Genomic DNA, 20,150 nt, shown 5'->3' with positions numbered 1-20,150 from the left:
AGTAGATGCAAGTCATGTTCTTAAGGTCTTTAGGACAAAGGACTTGACACATCATTCAATCTTTATACGCATGATCTGCACCAATGCAAAAAAGGAAAGTACAGTTGAGTACACTTACCATAAATGTAGATGTTCGAGTGTATTCACTGTTGCAGTCATTACATTTGGGTTATCTGCTTGCAGGTAGCCCTCAGTCAGCCTGATTATCAAAGTCTTGGGTCCTGCATCGGTTGCTGCCTCATCTTCCATGACGTCAAGTAGTCAGGGGTATAAAGCATGCAGCCGATGCCATTACATCAGTTTTTCTTGCCCCAGATGTCAGGTGCCCCCATAATGGGAAGCAATTAAATATATAGTTACACCTCCAACAAAAAGCAAATACACCAAAAAGCTTAGGTATAGTAAACAAGAAGAGAGGTATAGCCAATAGAAGTCAGGGGGCTGGAGGAAGGGTAATCAGGACTGCAACAGTGAATACACTCGAACATCTACATTTATGGTAAGTGTACACAACTGTACTGTATTCTTCGTGTTTCACTGTTGCAGTCATAACATTTGGGTAGATTCCCAAAGCTAAGGAAGGGAGGAGGCAGTTATTGAGCATTAGGAGTAGCTATTAGGCCCTGCAAGACTGCAGTGGCAAAACCAGCTCTGGATTTAGAGAAAACTGGCAAGTGGTAATGCTTGGTGAAGGTATGTACAGAACTCCAGGTAGCAGCTTCTAGGATGTCCCTGGTAGGAACACCTCTGAGAAAGGCTGTAGATGAAGATGCAGCCCTGGTGGAATGGGGTCTTATCCCCTTTGGGGTAGGTTTTCCATGGTGCTTATTGCAGAAAAGAATGCAATGACCTATCCACTTAGAAATGATTTGCTTTGAAATGGCCTTCACCTCTGCCCCTGCAGCAAAGGCAACTAGCAGCTGTTCAGATTTCCTGAGAGGCTTGGTCCTGTCCAAGTAAAATCTAAGTTGTCTGTGCACGTCCAAGGAGTGCAGTATTTGTTCCCCTTTTTTCTGTGGATTAGAAAAGATGGTTGGCAAATGAATTAACTGATTAAGGGCCACACTGGATACCACCTTGGGCATAAAGGAAGAATTGGTCCTGGGGGACACCCTATCCACATGAAAGATGATGAAAGGCTCCACTGCTATGAGGGCCTGTAATTTAGACAATCTTCTTGCTGAAGTGATGGCTAGGAGGAAGGCCGTTTTTCAAGAAATGAATTTCAACTCCGCAGTTGCAGCTGGCTCAAAAGGAGGTAGAGTGAGTTTTTCCAATACAAAGTTAAGGTCCCAGGCAGGAGTAGGAGCTCTCCTGGATGGTCTTACATTTTTGGCCCCTCTGAGGAATTGTTTCAGTAGGGGGTGAGAGAAGAAGGGTGTCTCAGTATTACAATGTGCTAAAATGGCTGCGGCATGAATTTTAATGGAAGAGAAGGAAAGGCCCTTGTAAAGCATCGCTGTTAAGTATTGAAAAATATGGGGTAAATTGGGCACTGTAGTGCCCATCCCCTGAGTCTGGCTCCAGGAACAGAATCTTTTCCACTTTTCAGCATAGGATTTTCTAGTACTAGGCCTCCTTTCCTCCAGGATGACATCCAACACTTGTTTGCTTAGGGATGGTATAGGAGAACTCAGGTAATTAGCCAGGCTGCCAGGTTCAGGGTTTGAAGCTGGGGGTACAGAATCTGGCCCTCCTGCTGGGACAGTAGGGTAGGAGTCTGAGGCAGGTGCCATGGTTCCAGTACTGACATACTGCGCAAGAGGGAGTAGGCATGGCCAGTCTCGTGCAAATGAGTATTCTCCTTGATTTGTCTTGTTTGATCTTTAGTAAAACTTTCGAGAAGAGAGGCAGAGGGGGAAAGGCATAAACTGTGAGGCTTTCCCAGGTAAAGGACAGGGCATCCACTTTCCAAGCTTGTCTGTGGGAGTCCTTGTGCAGAATTTGTCCAATTGGTAGTTCTGAGGGGAGGCAAACAGATCTATCTCGGGGCTCCCCCATTTGTTTCTCAGAATGTTGAACATCTTTGGCTCCAGATCCACTTGTGTGGGTCCATGAGATTTCTGTTTAGGTCATCTGCTAGTGTATTTAGCTTGTCTGGCAGGAACTGAGCTTGTAGGTGCAGTTGGTAGCTCAAGGCTATGTTCCACAGAGCCATGGCTAGTCTGCAGAGGGGGTATGAGTGAGTTCCGCCCTGCTTGTTTATGTACCACAGAACAGTGGTGTTGTCAGTCTTTACCAATAATTGTCTTGGAAGAATGTGGCAGGGGGTAGAGAGAATGGCAGTCCCTTGTTGTGGTGGCAGGCCTCTGCCTACCAAAGGAACTCTGTCTTTATACAAGAAATGATGGAAATCATTGATTCCAGGTCCTGAGAATGTTGACACCATAGGCTTTTTAGATACCATTGTAGTTTCCTCATATGCAGTCTTGCATATGGGATCAGTAGAATGCAAGAGGCCATGAACTCCAGGGCTTGCAGGATTTTCTTTGCAGATAGCTGGGTCTTTGTGGCCAGTAGTTTGATGTGGGCTGCCAAATAAACTTGTTTCTCTGGCATGAGGTAGGCCATCTGGGAAGTTGTATTCAAGCTTGCTCCCAGGAATACAATTTGTTGGCAGGGTACTACGTGAGATTTCTTTTCGTTTATGGTGTACCCAAGTGAGGTTAACAGTTTCTTTACAAATGCCAGATGACTTAATAGTATGCCCTGGCTTTCTGCCTGAATTAGACAACCGTCCAGGTATGTAGCTATTAGGCCTGCAGAATGCAATGACTGGAGCTAGGCACTTTGTGAATATCCTGGGCACAGTAGATAAGCCAAAGGGCAGTGCAGAGAACTGATAGTGTATGTAGCCTGCTATGAAGCGTAGGTATTTTCTGCAAGATTCCTTTATTAGGATGTGCAGGTAAGCTTCCTTTAAATTCAATGTTGCCAACCAGGTATTTTTGCCTAGCATGGAAAGCAGCTGATGAAGAGTTAGCATTTTGAATTTTGGGATTACCAAAAAGGTGTTTAGGATAGACAAGTCCAGGATAGGACACCAGGTATTATCTTTTCTGGGTACCAGGAAAAGTCTTGAGTAAATTCCTTGTCCCCATTCCTCTTCTGGGACAGGTTGAATAGCCTTGATACTTAGAAAATTGAGAACCTGCTGTTGAGCCTCTACCCACTGATTTGGGGGTAGGTCTGGCCAACCGTTTGGGGTTGGTAAGGAGCAGAAGTGGAATCTGTATCCTTGGGGAAACTATATTTAGAACCCATTTGTCTTGGGTAATGAGTTCCCAGTTTTTTGCATGCAGGGTGATATTTCCCCCCAAGATGAGAATGGCTTGGAAGGTTTAAAATTAAGTCACTGTGACGGTTTACTATAGGGGTGCCTTACCACTTCCAACTTTGGAAGAGGGAGCCCTCCACTGCTTAGGCCTGTGAGTACCTTGAGACTGAAGCCTGGGTGGTCTGCTGGTCCTGGGTTTGGACTGAGAAGGCCTGGAAGAGACAGGAAAGGCCCAATTCTTAGAAGGCCAGTGCCTACTAAATCTGGGAGGCTGTACTTGCAGGAAATCTTTAACAGTTTGCATAGATTTAGCTTTTTCCTCCATCATTTTAAGTACTTCTTCTGCTCTGTTACCAAACAGGTGGTCTTGTTTAAGGGAGCATCCAGTAATTTAGCTTTAACATGATCTGGTAAAGTCTGCTCCTTAAGCCAAGCATGCCTTCTAAGTACAGACCCAGTGACAGCAGCCCTGTAAGATTCCTCTAAGGAATCAAAACCACACTGCAAAGTATGTTTACCAACTTGTTCAGCAGAATGCATTAAATCCTGTAATTCTTTATTTTCAGCACAGTCAGGAATCAACATAATTTTCTGTTTAAATAATCCAATAACATGCTGCTGGTACTTTAACACATGAAACTGGCAGTTTAAGGCCCTAATGGCCAAATTAGCAGAAGTGTATACCTTTTTACCCCATCTATCCAGGGCCCTGGAATATCTATCAGTGGGGGTAGGGTTTTTGGCAGTAGTAGCCTTAATGCCTTTGGGTCCCTGTGAAATGGTCTCTGGATTCGCAGTAGGATTCTTAAAGAGGAACTTGTGAGAGTCAGGTACTCTAAAATACCTGTCAGGTTTCCTGGGAGCCGGAGGTAAAATGTCTGCGGCCAGGCTAGATTCCATGAAGGCATCATCTGCACTGTCCAGTACAGGAGGGATAGCTAAAGGCCTGTGTTGAGGTAGGAGTAAGAATTCCCTAAGCCTCGTTTTAGAGTCCGAGTAATTCTGGCTTTCCCAGCGGAAATGCTCCCCTAAGAGTATGCAAAGTTTCACCAAAAGAGAAATCTTCTGGAGGGGAAGCAGAGGGAATGGAGTCCTCTGCATCAGAATACTCATAAGTAGATAATCCTGGTCATCAGAAGAAACAGAAATATCAAAATCCTGATCCAAAGAATCAGAAGGAAAATCAGTTCTAGGTCTCTTGGAGGGAGAAGGATGGCTTCCACTGATTAGAGTAATAAGGTCTTCAGCCATTTTTATCATTTGTTTTTTAGGCATAGGGGCCTGCCCATGCAGTCTGGCCGTCGTTTTTCTAGGTGTGGATCGAGTTTTAGGCCTTGAAGAAGAAGATGGCATCAGTTTGATATCAAAGTCAGTAGGCCTGAATACACCCTCAGAAGCCAGTGCCTGCACAGCAGCTCCGGACCCATCCAAGATAGAGACATCTGTAGGTTCCATAGTCGGAGAAGCATCTCACGGCATACCGGACTCCGAATGGGTCTCAGTAGAGGCCTGCAAATCTGAAGTAGTGGGTATCAGGGGCTGCAAAAGCGTCTCACTGAGTACCGGTGAACTGGCGTCTAGCTTAACAAAAACGTCGTCGGCAGCTTTGGACCTATGCAGTCTGTTTCTGTCATTTTCTTTACGTTTTTTTCGGAATGTCGGCAGTCGGATGGCTTAACGAAGCCATTTCTGGATAACTGAACCGAGTACCAAAATAGTTAGATGTAAAAATGAACTGACGACGAATAGTTCGAGGATTGAATAAGGCACAAAACTGACAGCGAGGGACGTTGTGGTCTAGGCCTAAGCAAGGAATGCAGTACAAATGAAAATCTTTATGAGGTAATTGCTTTCCAAACGAAATACAATTTTTAACTTTTACTGACATCGGTTTAGAGCAAGATAAAGGATCCCCAATGGGGTACTTAGCTTTTTTGAAGACTTCGGATCTGAAACTCGAAAACGAAAATTTCAGGAGTTGGCCGACCGGCACTTGCGAACTGCTTCTGCTTCAGGCTCCGCACGGCAAGAAAGACTGATGTAATGGTGTCGGCTGCATGCTTTATACCCCTGACTACCTGACGTCATGGAAGAGGAGACAGCAACTGACGCAGGACCCAAGACTTTGATAATCAGGCCGACTGAGGGCTACCTGCAAGCAGATAACCCAAATGTAATGACTGCAACAGTGAAGCACGAAGAACATCTGGCAGGGGGATGCTTGTAGGGAATCTGCTTACCTCAATTGTACTTTCACCACCAATCTGACAGCAAGAAACAGCAATGCAAACAGAAATAAAAAGGAAGGTTCCCCACTGGGCACTTATCTAAACCAGTGAAGGCCAACGATCACTTGTAGAACACACAGGTAGGTGCAAGACCTGTATTCAGATTGGCAGCAAGATAGTTTGAGGAGTTACACTCATAGTCTGCTTATGAATCCTTATACTTGCTGGCTTAGGTCGTACATCAGACATATGGCCTATGGAAGTTTTTAACATTGGTACCCCAGCTGGATGTCCAGGTTATTTGATGAGGCAACCCAGCAGTTTGAAATATTGCAACAGTGATCAAACGAAGTATATACATAAGTACATAAACTACAACAACATTTTATACACTGAGCCTACTTAGAGGAGCAACGGATGGGCATTAGATGGCTATTAACTTAGGAGAACTGGTAGACTGCTTGAGTACTAGCATTTTTGTCACTTCTCTATTGAAGGAGGCCTTGATTAACCTTATCTTCATAGAACTATCTTTGGTTCACAATAATCCTGATATTTCATGCTATTTCTAGCTTGGCTTTTTTCAGGCCACTTTCTGCACTCATCATTAGGTTAGTTAATGATTTCCTAATAACGAAATATCAATGGGCTTACACTCTGCTGGTCCTGCCCGATATTTCTTCAGCATCCGATGGGGTGAATCACAGGATGTGTATTGAGCGTCTGCACTCCTATTGTGGTCTCTCCATTACAAATTCTTGACTCATTTGCCTCTCACCTGCTGGGACATAGAATAGAGAAGTACAGACAAGGTCCAGCAAAGATAAGGGGGATGCTGGGTGGGTAACCTGGACTGCAACAGTGAATACACTCGAACATCTACATTTATGGTAGGTACACAACTGTACTATGTTCATCGTGTTTCACTGTTGCAGTCATTACAATTGGGTTGAATCCCAAAGCTAAGGTTGGGAGGCTGGAACTAAATAGAATTAGGTGCGGCTATGAGGCCCTGCAGAACTGCAGTGGCAAAGCCTGCCGTGGATTTGGAGTGGAGTGGTAAGCGGTAGTGCTTTGTAAAAGTATGCACTGAACTCCAGGTTGCAGCCTCTAAAATAGCTTTGGTGGGCACTCCTCTGAGGAAGGCTGCTGCTCTGGTTGAATGTGTCCTAATGTCCTTAGGCACTGATTTGTCATGTTGAGAATAGCATAGACGAATGCAGTGACCTATCCACTTTGAAATAGTCTGCTTTGAGATAGCTTTTCCTTGTGATCCTGCAGCATATGCTACCAGTAATTGCTCAGTCTTTCTGAAAGCTTTGGTTCTGTCCAAGTAGAAGCGCAGCTGTCTGTGTATGTCCAAAGAATGCAGAAGTTTCTCACCCTTATTCTGTGGGTTTGGGTAAAAGGTAAGCAAATAAATAGTTTGGTTGAGGGCCACACTGGACACTACCTTAGGCATAAAAGTGGGGTTTGTCCTTAGAGAAACTCTATCTGGATGGAAGATGATAAAAGGTTCCACCGCCATGAGTGCCTGTAGCTCTGAGACTCATCTTGCAGAGGTTATTGCTAGGAGTAGGGCTGTTTTCCATGATAAAAATGTTATATCAGCTATAGCGGCTGGCTCAAAAGGAGGCAGAGTGAGCTTTTCCAAGACATAATTGAGGTCCCATGCAGGTATTGGTGATCTCCTTGGAGGTCGTAAGTTTTTGGCTCCTCTGTGGTATTGCCTTAATAAAGGATGAGAGAAAATAGGTGGCTCTGTATTGTAATGAGCTGAAATGGCAGAGGCATGAATCTTAATTGATTCAAAGGATAGGCCTTTGTGCAGCATCTCAGTTAAGTATTGCAAAATCTGAGGTATATTTGGAACAATCATGTCAATTCCTTGTGCCTGGTTCCAAGCACAGAATCTCTTCCATTTTTCTGCATGAGATTTTCTGGTACTGGGCCTCCTGGCCTCCAAAATAACATCCATAACCGCTTTAGAGAGAGGTGTATTTTGAAAAGCTACATTATCCGCCATGCTGCAAGATTTAAGGTCCTGAGTTGGCTGTGCAGGATCTGACTGTTTTGTTGGGTCAGTAAGTGAGGAATTTGAGGTAATGTCTATTCTGGGCATTGAGTCAAGTTCCTTAGGATTGGGTACCAGTGCTGGCGGGGCCAGTCTAGGGCAATCAGTATAATTTTTGGCTTCTCTTGTCTGACCTTTAGGAGTACCTTGGGGAGGAGAGGCAGTGGTGGAAAGGCGTATACTGTTAAGTTTTTTCAGCTGAAAGATAGAGCATCCACTTTCCATGCTTGCTTGTGATAAGTCCTTGTGCAGAATCTCTGTAGCTGGCAGTTGTGAGGGGAGGCAAATAGATCCATGTCTGGGCATCCCCAATTCCTTGTTATGTTGAAGACTTGTGGATCCAGTTTCCACTCATGGGGATCCATGAGGTTTCTGCTTAGTTCGTCTGCCAGAGTATTTATCTTTCCTGGCAGGAATTGCGCTTGCAGATGTACTTGATAAGTCAATGCTGTGTCTCACAAAGTCATGGCTAGTCTGCAAAGGGGATAGGAATGTGTGCCTCCCTGCTTGTTTATGTACCACATGACTGTAGTATTGTCCGTCTTTATCAGTAGTTGTCCCGGATGAAGTAGATCCTTGAAGGCTGTCAGGGCATTTTGAACAGATAGCATCTCTTTTTGATTGATATGTAGATGCATTTGGATTGCGGACCATGAGCCCTGAATACATCTTCCTGACATGTGGGCCCCCCAGGCATAATCTGATGCATCTGTTGTCAATGTTTGCCTGGCTGGGGGCATGGTGAATGGCTGCTCCTTGTTATGGTAGCAGGCCTTTGCCCACCATCGAAATTCCTGTTGTAGGCAGGGAATGAGTGTAATTATTGTTTCCAGTTTGTGGCAATGTTGAGTCCAAACACTTTTAGATACCATTGTAGCTTCCTCATATGCAGTCTTGCATATGGAATTAGCAGAATGCAGGATGCCATGAAGCCCAAAGCCTGCAGAATTTTTCTTGCAGTTAACTGGGTGTTTGTTGCCAACCTTTTGAAATAAGTAGTCAGTTGCCTTTGTTTGTCTGGCATGAGATAAGCCATCTGGGCAGTTGTATTTAAGCTTGCACCCAGGAATATTATCTCTTGAAAGCGTACAAGTTTTGATTTCTTCTCGTTTACTGTGTACCCTAGGCATGTTAATAATCTTTTTACAAACGTCAAATGCTGTAGTAGTATGCCCTTGTTCTCTGCTTGAATTAGGCAGTCGTCCAAGTAAGGATATATTTGTATTCCTCTTTGTCTGCAAAATGCAATTACTGGTGCCAGGCATTTTGTGAAGACCCTGGGTGCAGTAGATAAGCCAAAGGGCAGTGCAGAGAATTGGTAGTGCATTGAGCCAGCTCTGAATCTGAGGTGTCTTCTGCATGATTGTCTGATTGGGACAGGAAGGTATGCCTCTTTTAGGTCTAAAGTTACAAGCCAGGCCTTCTTGCCCAGCATGGGCAGAAGCTGCTGCAGAGTCAACATTTTGAATTTTGGAATATCCAGGTATGTGTTTAGAAAAGACAGGTCCAGTACTGGCCTCCAGGCTTTGTCCTTTCTGGGCACCAAGAAAAGTCTTGAGTAAAATCCTTGTCCCGGCTCTTGCTGTGGTACTTGCTGAATGGCCCTCATGTCCATGAGGGATGAAACTTGCTTTTGTGCCTCTGCCCATTGATTTTTTGGCAGGTCTGGCATACCGTATGCCCTTGGCAGGGTGTGAAAGTGGAACCTGTAACCTTGTGACACTATGTTCAAGACCCATTTGTCCTGGGTGATTTGGTGCCAGTTTTGAGAAAAAGTTGCTAGTTTTCCCCCTAAAGGAGCTGCCAGTAGATAAGTGCTTGGCGCTGGCAGGGGGAAGTCATTGAGACTGCTTTCTGTATGGCTGTGAGTTGTCTTCTCCGCTTTTGGAGGTAGAAGCCCCCCATTGTTTAGACCTGTATGAGCCTTGGGGCTGGGATCTGCCTCTAGGACGTCTGTATCTGCCTCTTTATGGCCTGTCTGACACTGGAAAGGACCAATTCTTTGTAGGCCAGTGTCTGCTAAATCTTGGAGGCTATACCTGTAAGAAATCCTTGACTGTCTGCATAGATTTGGCTTTGTCTTCCACTTTCTTCAACACTTCTTCTGCTTTAACACCAAACAAGGTATCATGCTGTAATGGAGCATCTAATAATTTTGCTTTAACATGATCAGGCAGATTCTGCTCCTTTAACCAAGCATACCTCTTAATGATGAAACCCGTAACAGTGGCTCTGCAGTAGGCCTCTAAAGAAACAAAACCACATTGTAAAGTATGCTTTCCAACTTGTTCAGCTGCATGCAATAAATCCTGCATTTCTTTATTCTCTGCACATTCAGAATTTGTCAACATTTTCTGTTTAAGCAGTGACATTATGTATTGCTGATATTTAAGCATATGAAACTGACAGTTCAAAGCCCTTATAGCCAAGGTAGCAGAAGTGTAAATCTTTTTTCACCATCTGTCCAGTGCCCTGGAATCTCTGTCAGAGGAGGTAGGGTTTTTTGCAGTGGAAGCCTTGACCCCATTGGGACCCTGAGAGATAGTTTCTGGGTCAGCAGCAGGGTTTTTAAAAAGAAATTGTGGGAGTCTGGAACCCTGTAGTATCTGTCTGGCTTAACAGGAGCTGGAGGTAAGGAGTCAGTAGTCAGACTGGACTTAACACATCTACAATGTCTAGCACAGGTGGAATAGCAAGGGGTCTGTGCTGAGGCAGTAAAATAAAGTCTCTGAGCCTTTTCTTAGATTCTGAATAATCTTGGCTCTCCCAGTGGAAATGCTCCCTCATGGTATGCAGTGTTTCGCCAAAGGAATAATCCTCAGGTGGAGAAGCTGAGGGAATAGATTCTTCAGCATCAGAATCCTCATAAGGAGGAAGAGAGTATTGCTGATCAGAAGAGGAATCAGATGAAAAGAAAACCTGATCTGAAGATTCATATTCTAACTCTTGCCTAGGCCTCTTGTCAGGAGGGTGATGAGAAAGTACAGATGTGTACCTTCCCTTTTGCTTGGGCTAAAGGGAAGTCTCTCTGTTGATCAGTGGCAGTGAAAAACATTGAGCAGCCTGCCTGCCCCTGTGGGAGTGGTTACTGACTTGAAACTGTAGTTTTATTGGCCATTTTGGGTCAATTCCAAACTCCTTCATCTTCCTCTCTTAAAACCCTCTTTTGCGCAGTTTTGCACATTTTTGTGCATAGCGCAACAGCGGGCAGCACCGCCTAATTGGGTTTAAACTATTCCTGGCTCCACAAAGTCTGCTCTTCACTTTTTCCCTTAGAACTGCTCTATCTCTCAATTTAAACACCATATTCTCATTCTAAGGCCCTTCACTGGTCCAATTAAGTAATCCTACAAGTTAGCACTATTAAACCATAAGCACTATTTACTCTTATACTCTTTACGATTACCCAGTCCTCTGTTGGTCCGTCTTAAATTCAGTTTCCCTATATTACTCTAGCATGTCCAAAGGTCAGTCAATGGTTTCCTCTCCAGTCCAGCTGGTGAATCTGGGAATTTTGAGGCAATGTTACAACTGTCTCATGTACACGGACAACCCTCTCCTCCTCCAAACAGGTTCAAATATATGTGAGAGATGCAACTATTTAGCCAAACTGGAGGCTGAGCTCTCTCATCTCAAAACTGGTGTAACCAGTCAGGAGGAGAAGGTAACCTCACACAACACAATTCCAGTATCACATAGTCCCACCACATCAGCGAACCAAACACGTAAATACACAAAAACATACTCGGAGGCTCTAAATAAAAATCTACCTAAGCAACAGAGACCTCCAAAGCAGACATCCAAGCAAACGCTACCACAAAACAAAACACGCACAACACATAGCCCACAAAGTCAGTGTGCCAAGCAGCCACAACCCTTGCTGAATAACACACCTGATACTTTTGTAATAGGTGACTCTATTGTCAGACACACTGATGTCCCACTCACCAGGCTGAATAAAGAGAAGGTCACGGTGAGCTGCCTGTCGGGTGCTAGGATCCGCCACATAACGCAAGCACTCAGGTCACTCCAAAGCAAATACAAATATGACTCAGTCATTGTACATGCTGGTGTGAATGACCTGAGACATACCTCCCTGGACTACATGAAGAGAGACATAGAGGAGCTCTCTGATCGTGTAGCCCAGGCTGGTATGACCCTGACCTTGAGCAGCATCTTACCCTCACCTAGAATGATGCCACAGTACAAAGACAAAATGATTGATTTTAACAATTGGCTAAAATTTTGGTGACATTCAAAGGGGATCCAGTGTCTGTCAGCCTGGGATGACATGCTCGACAAGCCACGTTGCTTCGCTAGGGACGGCTTGCACCTGTCACCACTGGGCTTTCGGATATTGGCAAAGGCTCTTGCCACCCCCATAGTGCCTTTTTTAGGCAAGGCTCAAAAGTCAAACCCACCCCCATAGACAGCACAAGGAACAAGAAACTAAGGGTAATGCTGCTTAACGCCAGAAGTCTTAACCTCAAGATGCACGCACTCTAATCTCTCCTCAGTATGGAGAACATTGATATCTGTGCAGTGACAGAAACCTGGTTCAAGGCTCCAGAGAGCACCCCAGCACTACCAGGCTATACCTCATATCATGCTTTTCGGCCCCAAAACCCGGACCAAACCACAAAAGGAGGGGGAGTTTCCATATTTATCAAGGATATCCACACCTCCAGGTTAGTGGCATTGCACGAAGTATCGAAGACCATCCATGTGCAACTAACAGTGGGCAAGACTGCTTTTCAGTTTATAGCATCCTACAGACCACCCTCTCAAAGTCAGGAATCCCACTCGGCTTTCCTGAAAACATTGGAGAACATGAAGATCTCTCTGAACACCATTATACTGGGAGACATCAACTACCCAAACATTGACTGGGAGCACTACTCAAGCCCCAGCACCTTAGCTCAAAGGTTCCTGGAAATTATAAACTCAAATGCTATGGAACAACTAGTCACCACTCCCACAAGAGGGGACAACATACTAGACCTGATCATTACCAACATGGGGACTCTATGCTCCACACCAGAAGTATATCCCTCATTGGTAAGATCAGACCATAAATTAATTTCACTGGATGTCCACATCCCGACCCCACCCCAGCCCAGAAAACCACAGTGAAAAACTTCTCAAAAGCAAACTTCTCACTTCTCAAAACCGAAGTGGAATCCTTCAAGGCCCCAGGGCCAGTGGAAACTACGGCCCAAACTGCAGAATCCTATATAAACGCATTCTACGGACATCTCCAGGAATGCATGGATCATGCTATCCCAAACAAAACCAAGAACCAATCATCCAAAGGCAGGCGTCCAGTCTGGTGGACCCCTGCCATAAATAAACTGTAAAACAGAAGGAGGAAGCTACTACATGATAGAGCAAAATCCCTAATAGGGAAGGTATCTCTGATCAGTACTAGCAAAAAATTACGATCCTTCATAAAATCCTCCAAGGCCAGCTTCGAGAGAAAAATTGCACAGGACACCAAAGACAATCATAAGGCTTTTTTCAGTTATGTTAGGAACCTGGGATGCAACTCCCAGACTTGTTCTGAGTTGATTCTAAATGACAAAAAATATACTGAACCCACAGACATCGCCAATATCCTGGCAGACAGGTTCAGTGCAAACTTCTCCACCCCCCCCCAAAAGAGCAAGTATCTATCCCAGCAGAGGGCTGCCTCCCAAACATCTCTGATGCTCAGGTGAAGGCTGCCCTCCAAAGCAAAAAACACTGCTTCAATGGGACCAGATGGCGTCCCAGGTTGCGTCCTACATGAACTCCAAGAGGAACTAATCCCTCAAATAAAACAGCTATACAATCTCAGCCTCACTACAGGATATGTGCCCACAGAATGGCGTACAGCAACAGTGGTCCCACTCCACAAAGGTGGAGCCTCACGGACCCTGGAAACTATCGCCCCATAAGCCTGACTAGCTTAGTCTGCAAGGCTATGGAGAGGATCATCATGGAGCTCATAAACAAAGACATTGGGGACCTACAGACACTAGATCCTACCCAGTTCGGTTTTGTCAAGGGCAGATCCTGCCTTTTGAACCTGGTTGACTTCTTTGAAACAGTCACCAAAGCCATAGATGAAGGGAAGGTAGTCCACACAGCCTATCTGGACCTTGCAAAGGCATTTGACACAATACCCCACTCGGGCATCATAGATAAGCTATCCAGCTTAAATATAAACCCCTATGTCACAAGATGGGTCGCAAACTGGCTCAAAGACAGAACCCACAGAGTGAGAGTTGCTGGAGCCATGTCAGACTCGAAACCGGTCACAAGTGGCGTCCCACAGGGTTCTGTCCTGGGACCACTCTTGTTCGGTATATACTTTTCCGAGGTACAGGCAAACGTGGGAGGACTATGGCTCACCAGGTTCGCAGACGACTGCAAACTGGGCACCATAATAGACTCTCCAGCGGACACAAACATCCTTCAAAAAGGTCTCACAGAGACAGATAACTGGTGCCAGCGCCATGGTTTAAAGCTAAATGCCAAAAAATGTATAGTCATACCATTTGGCAAAAACAATGTGCCCACAAATTACCACATATGCGGAAACCCATTAAGTACAGAGAAAGTTATTAGGGACCTGGGGACCCAAGTTGATAGCAATCTCTCCTTTGAAAACCACATTGCCAAAGTGGTTAGAAAGACCTTCTACATAGCCCACCTCATCACGAAGGGTTTCACATCTAGATCAAGAGAGGTAATAGTGCCCCTTTATTCATCCCTCATCAGGCCCATCATAGAATACAATGCCCCTTTTGGGATGTACCTTACCCGACACCTGCAATTAGAAAGACCCCAAAAGTATCTCACCAAGAGGATCAAGGGTCTCAAACAGATGCCATATGCTGCTCGGTTAAAAAACTCCAGCTCTACTCAGTTGCATACCGCCTACTTCGAGGCGATCTATGCCTGACATACAAAGCTATGTCAAATCCAGAATTAATGGACATGCTCCACCTCAGTAAATCTAAATCCCTTAGAGCCACACGCTCGAGGGACTTGAACCTCAGCACAGAAATAAATAGAACTTGCTGGAGGGACAGGTTCATAACCCAGAGGCTCCTTTCGCTCTGGAATAGAATTCCAGTTCATGTGAGGCAGAGCACCTCAATGAATCTCTTCAAGAAGAATCTCGATAGGTGGATGAGGGATCGTAGGTTTGTCCCAGGGATTACTCCCGTGTCACTATTAGACAGAGGCATAGTAAACTAAACCTTAAAAAGGGCACAGTATACTCAAATCAAGGGGTGGTGTAAGCCATAGAGAATCGGGCTAGGCTTATAATTGCCCCAGGGCAGATAGCCTAGTATGAACCTATGAACCTATGAACCTACCATAAATGTAGATGTTCGAGTATATTCATTGTTGCAGTCATTACACTTGGGTTATCCTGCTGGTAGGCTACCCGCAGTCAGCCTGAATTCCAAAGTCTAAGTCCGGCGTCGGTTGCTGTCGCCTCTTCCCTGACGTCAGTGCGCCAGGGGTATAAAAGATGCAGCCGACGCCATTTTCTTCAGTTTTTCTTGCCCCAGATGTCAGGTGCCCCCAAATAGATAGGCTAAAAATTATGCCAATAAGCATGCATGCACTAAAATAAACATTTCCTTTATCTACAAGCAAATACACCACATAGGTTGTATAGAATAGAGAAGTACAGATAAGTCCCAGCAAAGAAAAGGGGGATTGTGGGTGGGTAACCTGGACTGCAACAGTGAATACACTCGAACATCTACATTTATGGTAGGTACACAACTGTACTATGTTCATCGTGTTTCACTGTTGCAGTCATTACACTTGGGTTGAATCCCAAAGCTGAGGTTGTGTGGCTGGGCCTAAATAGGATTAGGAGAGGCTATAAGGCCCTGCAGAACTGCAGTGGCAAAGCCTGCTCTGGATTTAGAGTAGAGAGGTAAGTATTAGTGCTTGGTGAAAGTGTGCACTGAACTCCAGGTTGCAGCCTCTAAAATGTCTTTGGTTGGTACTCCTCTGAGAAAGGCTGCTGAAGTGGCTGCTGCTCTGGTTGAATGTGGCCTAATGCCCTTAGGCACTGATTTGCCATGTTGTGAATAGCAGAAACGAATGCAGTGGCCTATCCATTTTGAAATAGTCTGCTTTGCGATAGGCTTTCCTTGTGATCCTGCAGCATAAGCTACAAACAGTTGCTCCGTTTTTCTGAAAGCTTTTGTTTTGTCCAGGTAGAAGCGCAGCTGTCTGTGTATGTCCAAAGCATGCAGAAGTCTCTCCCCTTTATTCTGGGGATTTGGATAAAATGTTGAATGAATGGTTTGGTTAAGAGCCACACTGGATACTACCTTTGGCATAAATGTTGGGTCTGTCCTTAGAGAAACCCTGTCCGGATGAAAAATGATGAAAGGTTCCACTGCCATTAATGCCTGTAACTCTGAGACTCTTCTTGCTGAAGTTATTGCTAGGAGCAGAGCAGTTTTCCATGATAAGAATTTTATATCCGCTGTATTGACTGGCTCAAAAGGAGGCAGTGTGAGCTTTTCTAAAACAAAACTGAGGTCCCATGTACATATCGGTGCTCTCCTTGGGGATCTTATGTTTTTTGCCTCTCTGAGGTACTGTCTTAGTAGTGGATGAGAGAAAATAGGTGGTTCTGTATTGTAATGAGCTGAAATTGCAGAGGCATGGATCTTAATTGATGAGAAGGATAGGCCTTTGTCCAGCATCTCAGTTAGGTATTGTAAAATCTGGGGTGTATTTGGAACAAGTGGTTCGAGTCCTTGTGCCTGGTTCCAAGCACAGAATCTCTTCCATTTTTCTGCATAAGATTTCCAAGTGCTGGGCCTCCTGGCTTCTAAAATGACATCCATAACAACTTTAGAGAGAGGTGTGGTAGAAGGAAGAGTAGTAGAAGCTAGGTTAAGAAGAGAGGTGATGATTAGTGATCAGCAGTATGGTTTCATGCCAGGAAAGAGCACTACAGATGTAATGTTTGCTCTGAGAGTGTTATTGGAGAACTACAGAGAAGGTCAGAAGGAGTTGCATTGTGTCTTTGTAGACTTGGAGAAAGCATATGATAGGGTGCCTAGAGAAGAGTTGTGGTATTGTATGAGGAAGTCAGGAGTGGCAGAGAAGTATGTAAGAGTGGTACAGGATATACACGAGGGTAGTGTGACAGTGGTGAGGACTGCAGTGGGAGTGACAGATCTGTTTAAGGTGGAGGTGGGATTACATCAAGGATCAGCTCTGAGTCCTTTCTTATTTGCAGTGGCGATGGACAGGTTGACAGATGAAATCAAACAGGAGGCCCCATGGACTATGATGTTTGCAGATGACATTGTGATCTGTAGTGAGAGTAGGAATCAGGTTGAGGAGACTCTGGAGAGGTGGAGATATGCTCTAGAGAGCAGAGGAATGAAGGCCAGCAGGGCTAAGACAGAATATATGTGTGTAAATGAGAGGGAGGGTAGAGGAATGGTGAGGATGCAGGGAGTAGAGTTGGTAAAGGTGGACGAGTTTAAGTACTTGGGATCAACAGTTCAGAGTAATGGTGAATGTGGAAGAGAGGTGAAGAAGAGAGCACAGGCAGGGTGGAGAAGGGTGTCAAGAGTGATTTGTGACAGACGGGTACCAGTAAGAGTGAAAGGGAAGGTCTACAAGAGGGTAGTGAGACCAGCTATGTTATATGGGTTGGAGACACTGGCATTGACAAAAAGGCAGGAGTCAGAACTGGATGTGGCAGAGTTAAAGATGTTAAGATTTGCACTCGGTGTGACTAGGATGGATAGGATTAGGAATCAGTATATTAGAGGGTCAGCTCATGTTGGACAGTTTGGAGACAAAGCAAGAGAGACGAGATTGTGTTGGTTTGGACATGTGCTAAGGAGGGATGATGGGTATATTGGGAAAAAGATGCTAAGGATGGAGCTGCCAGGTAAGAGGAAAAGAGGAAGGCCTAAGATAAGGTTTATGGACATGGTGAGAGAGGACATGCAGGTAGTTGGTGTGACAGAGCAAGATGCAGAGGATAGGAAGAAATGGAAAGAGATGATCCGCTGTGGCGACCCCTAATGGCAAAAGCCGAAAGATGATGATGATTTAGAGAGAGGTGTGGTCTGAGTGGCTATATTATCTGCCATGCAGCCAGAGTTAAGGTTCTGAGTTGACTGTGCATAATCTGATTGTTTTGTTGAGTCAGAAGATGAGGAATTTAAGAAGTCCAGGCTGGGCCTTGAGACAAGCTCTTTAGGATTGGGTACCAGTGCTGGCGTGGCCAGTCTGGGGCAATCAGAATCATTTTTGGCTTCTCGTCTGACTTTTAGGAGCATCTTGGGAAGGAGAGGCAGTGGAGGAAAGGCATAAACTGTCAGGGTTTTCCAGCACAATGATACAGCATCCACTTTCCATGCTTGTGAGCGATAAGTTCTTGTGCAGAATCTCTGTAGTTGGCAGTTGTGAGGGGAGGCAAAGAGATCTATGTCTGGGCGTCCCCATTTCCTTGTTATCATGGTGAAGACCTGTGGATTTAGTTTCCATTTGTGAGGATCCATGAGATTTCTGCTTAGTTCGTCTGCCAGAGTATTTTTCTTTCCTGGCAGGAATTGTGCCTGCATATGTACTTGATAGGTCAGTGCTGTGTTCCACAAAGTCATGGCTTGCCTGCAGAGGGGGTAGGAATGTGTGCCCCATTGCTTGTTTATGTACCACAAAACTGTGGTATTGTCCGTCTTTTGTAATAGTTGTCCTGGATGTAGTAGATCCTTGAAGGCTGTCAGGGCATTCTGTACAGCTAGCATCTCTTTTTGATTGATGTGAAGATGCATTTGTTCCGCAGGCCAAGTTCCCTGAATACATTTTCCTGCCATGTGTGCCCCCCAGGCATAATCCGATGCATCTGTTGTTATTGTCTGCCTGGCTGTGGGTAAAGTGAAAGGCTGTCCCTTGTTGTGGTGACAGGCCAGTGCCCACCATTGAAACTCCTGTTGCAGGCAGGGAATGAGAGTTATTATTGTTTCCAGGCTGTGGCAATGCAGAGTCCAAACACTTTTTAGATACCATTGTATTTTATATGGAATTAGTAGAATGCAGGATGCCATGAAGCCCAGAGCCTGCAGAATTTTTCTTGCAGGGAGCTGGGTCTTTGTTGCCATCATTTGAAAGTAATGAGTCAAGTTGCCTTTGCTTGTCTGGCGTGAGATAAGCCAGCTAGGCAGTTGTATTTAAGCTTGCACCCAGGAATATTATCTCTTGAGAGGGCACTAGTTTTGATTTATTTTCGTTTACTGTGTACACTAGGCAAATTAGTAATCTTTTTACAAATGCCAGATCCTTTAGTAGAATGCCCTTGCTCTCTGCTTGAATAAGGCAGTCGTTCAAGTAGGGATATATCTGAATTCCTTTTTGTCTGCAAAATGCAATTACTGGTGCCAGGCATTTTGTGAAGACCCTGGGTGCAGTAGATAAGCCAAAGGGCAGTGCAGAGAATTGGTAATGCATTGAGCCAGCTATGAATCTGAGGTATCTTCTGCAAGACTGTCTGATTGGGACATGCAGGTATGCCTCCTTGAGGTCCAAAGTAACTAGCCAAGCCTTCTTGCCCAGCATGGGTAGAAGTTGCTGCAGTGTCAATATTTTGAATTTTGGAACATCCAGGAAAGAATTTAGAATTGACAGGTCCAGTACTGGTCTCCAGGCTTTGCCCTTTCTGGGTACCAGGAAAAGTCTTTAGTAGAATCCTTCTCCCTGTTCTTGCTGTGGTACTCTTTGAATAGCTCTCATGTCCATGAGAGCAGAAATTTGTTTTTGTGCCTCTGCCCATTGGTTTTGTGGCAGGTCTGGCATACCTTTTGATTTTGGAAGGGTATGAAAGTGGAACCTGTAACCCTGAAAAACAATATTCAGTACCCATTTGTCCTGGGTGATCATGTGCCAATTTTGTGAGAAACGCGCTAGCTTTCCCCCTAAGGGTGCTGCCAAAACTTAAGTGCTTGGCATTTGTAGAGGGAAGTCATTGGGACCGTTTCCTATAAGGTTGTGATTTGTCTTCTCCTCCTTTGGGGGCTGAAGCACCCCATTGTTTAGGTCTGTATGAGCCTTGGGGCTGAGATCTGCCTCTTGGGCATCCGTATCTGCCTCCTTGTGGCCTGTCCGACACCGGAAAGGACCAATTTTTAGAAGGCCAGTTTCTGCTAAATCTAGGTGGCTGAACCTGTAAGAAATCCTTTACTGTCTGCAATGATTTTGCTTTATCCTCCATTTTCTTTAACACCTCTTCTGCCTCAACACCAAACAAAGTATCATGCTGTAGTGGAGCATCCAATAATTTTACTTTAACATGATCAGGTAAACTTTGTTCTTTTAACCAAGCATGCCTTCGAATGACAGAGCCTGTAACTGTGGCTCTGCAAGAAGCCTCTAATAAATCAAAACCACATTGCAGAGTATGCTTTCCCACTTGTTCAGCTGCATGCAATAAATCCTGCATTTCCTTATTGTCAGGACATTCTGAGTTTGTAAGCATTTTCTGTTTTAACAAAGACATTAGGTATTGTTGACATTTAAGCATGTGAAA

The 20,150-nt window shown here is 44.9% G+C and overlaps 1 protein-coding gene across 4 annotated transcripts in view; it reads right to left on the bottom strand.

Annotated features, from left to right (window-relative positions):
• LOC122809628 (gastrula zinc finger protein XlCGF26.1-like) overlaps positions 1-20,150 on the bottom strand; it is a 382,837-nt gene that overhangs the window by 98,382 nt on the left and 264,305 nt on the right. The window lies entirely within an intron of this gene.

Source organism: Protopterus annectens, chromosome 1.part1 (assembly GCF_019279795.1).
Source record: "Protopterus annectens isolate FY-2018-M chromosome 1.part1, PAN1.0, whole genome shotgun sequence".
NCBI classification, from domain to species: domain Eukaryota; kingdom Metazoa; phylum Chordata; order Ceratodontiformes; family Protopteridae; genus Protopterus; species Protopterus annectens.
The sequence above is the reverse complement of the archived record's forward strand: the minus strand, read 5'-3'. Positions and strand labels throughout refer to the sequence as shown.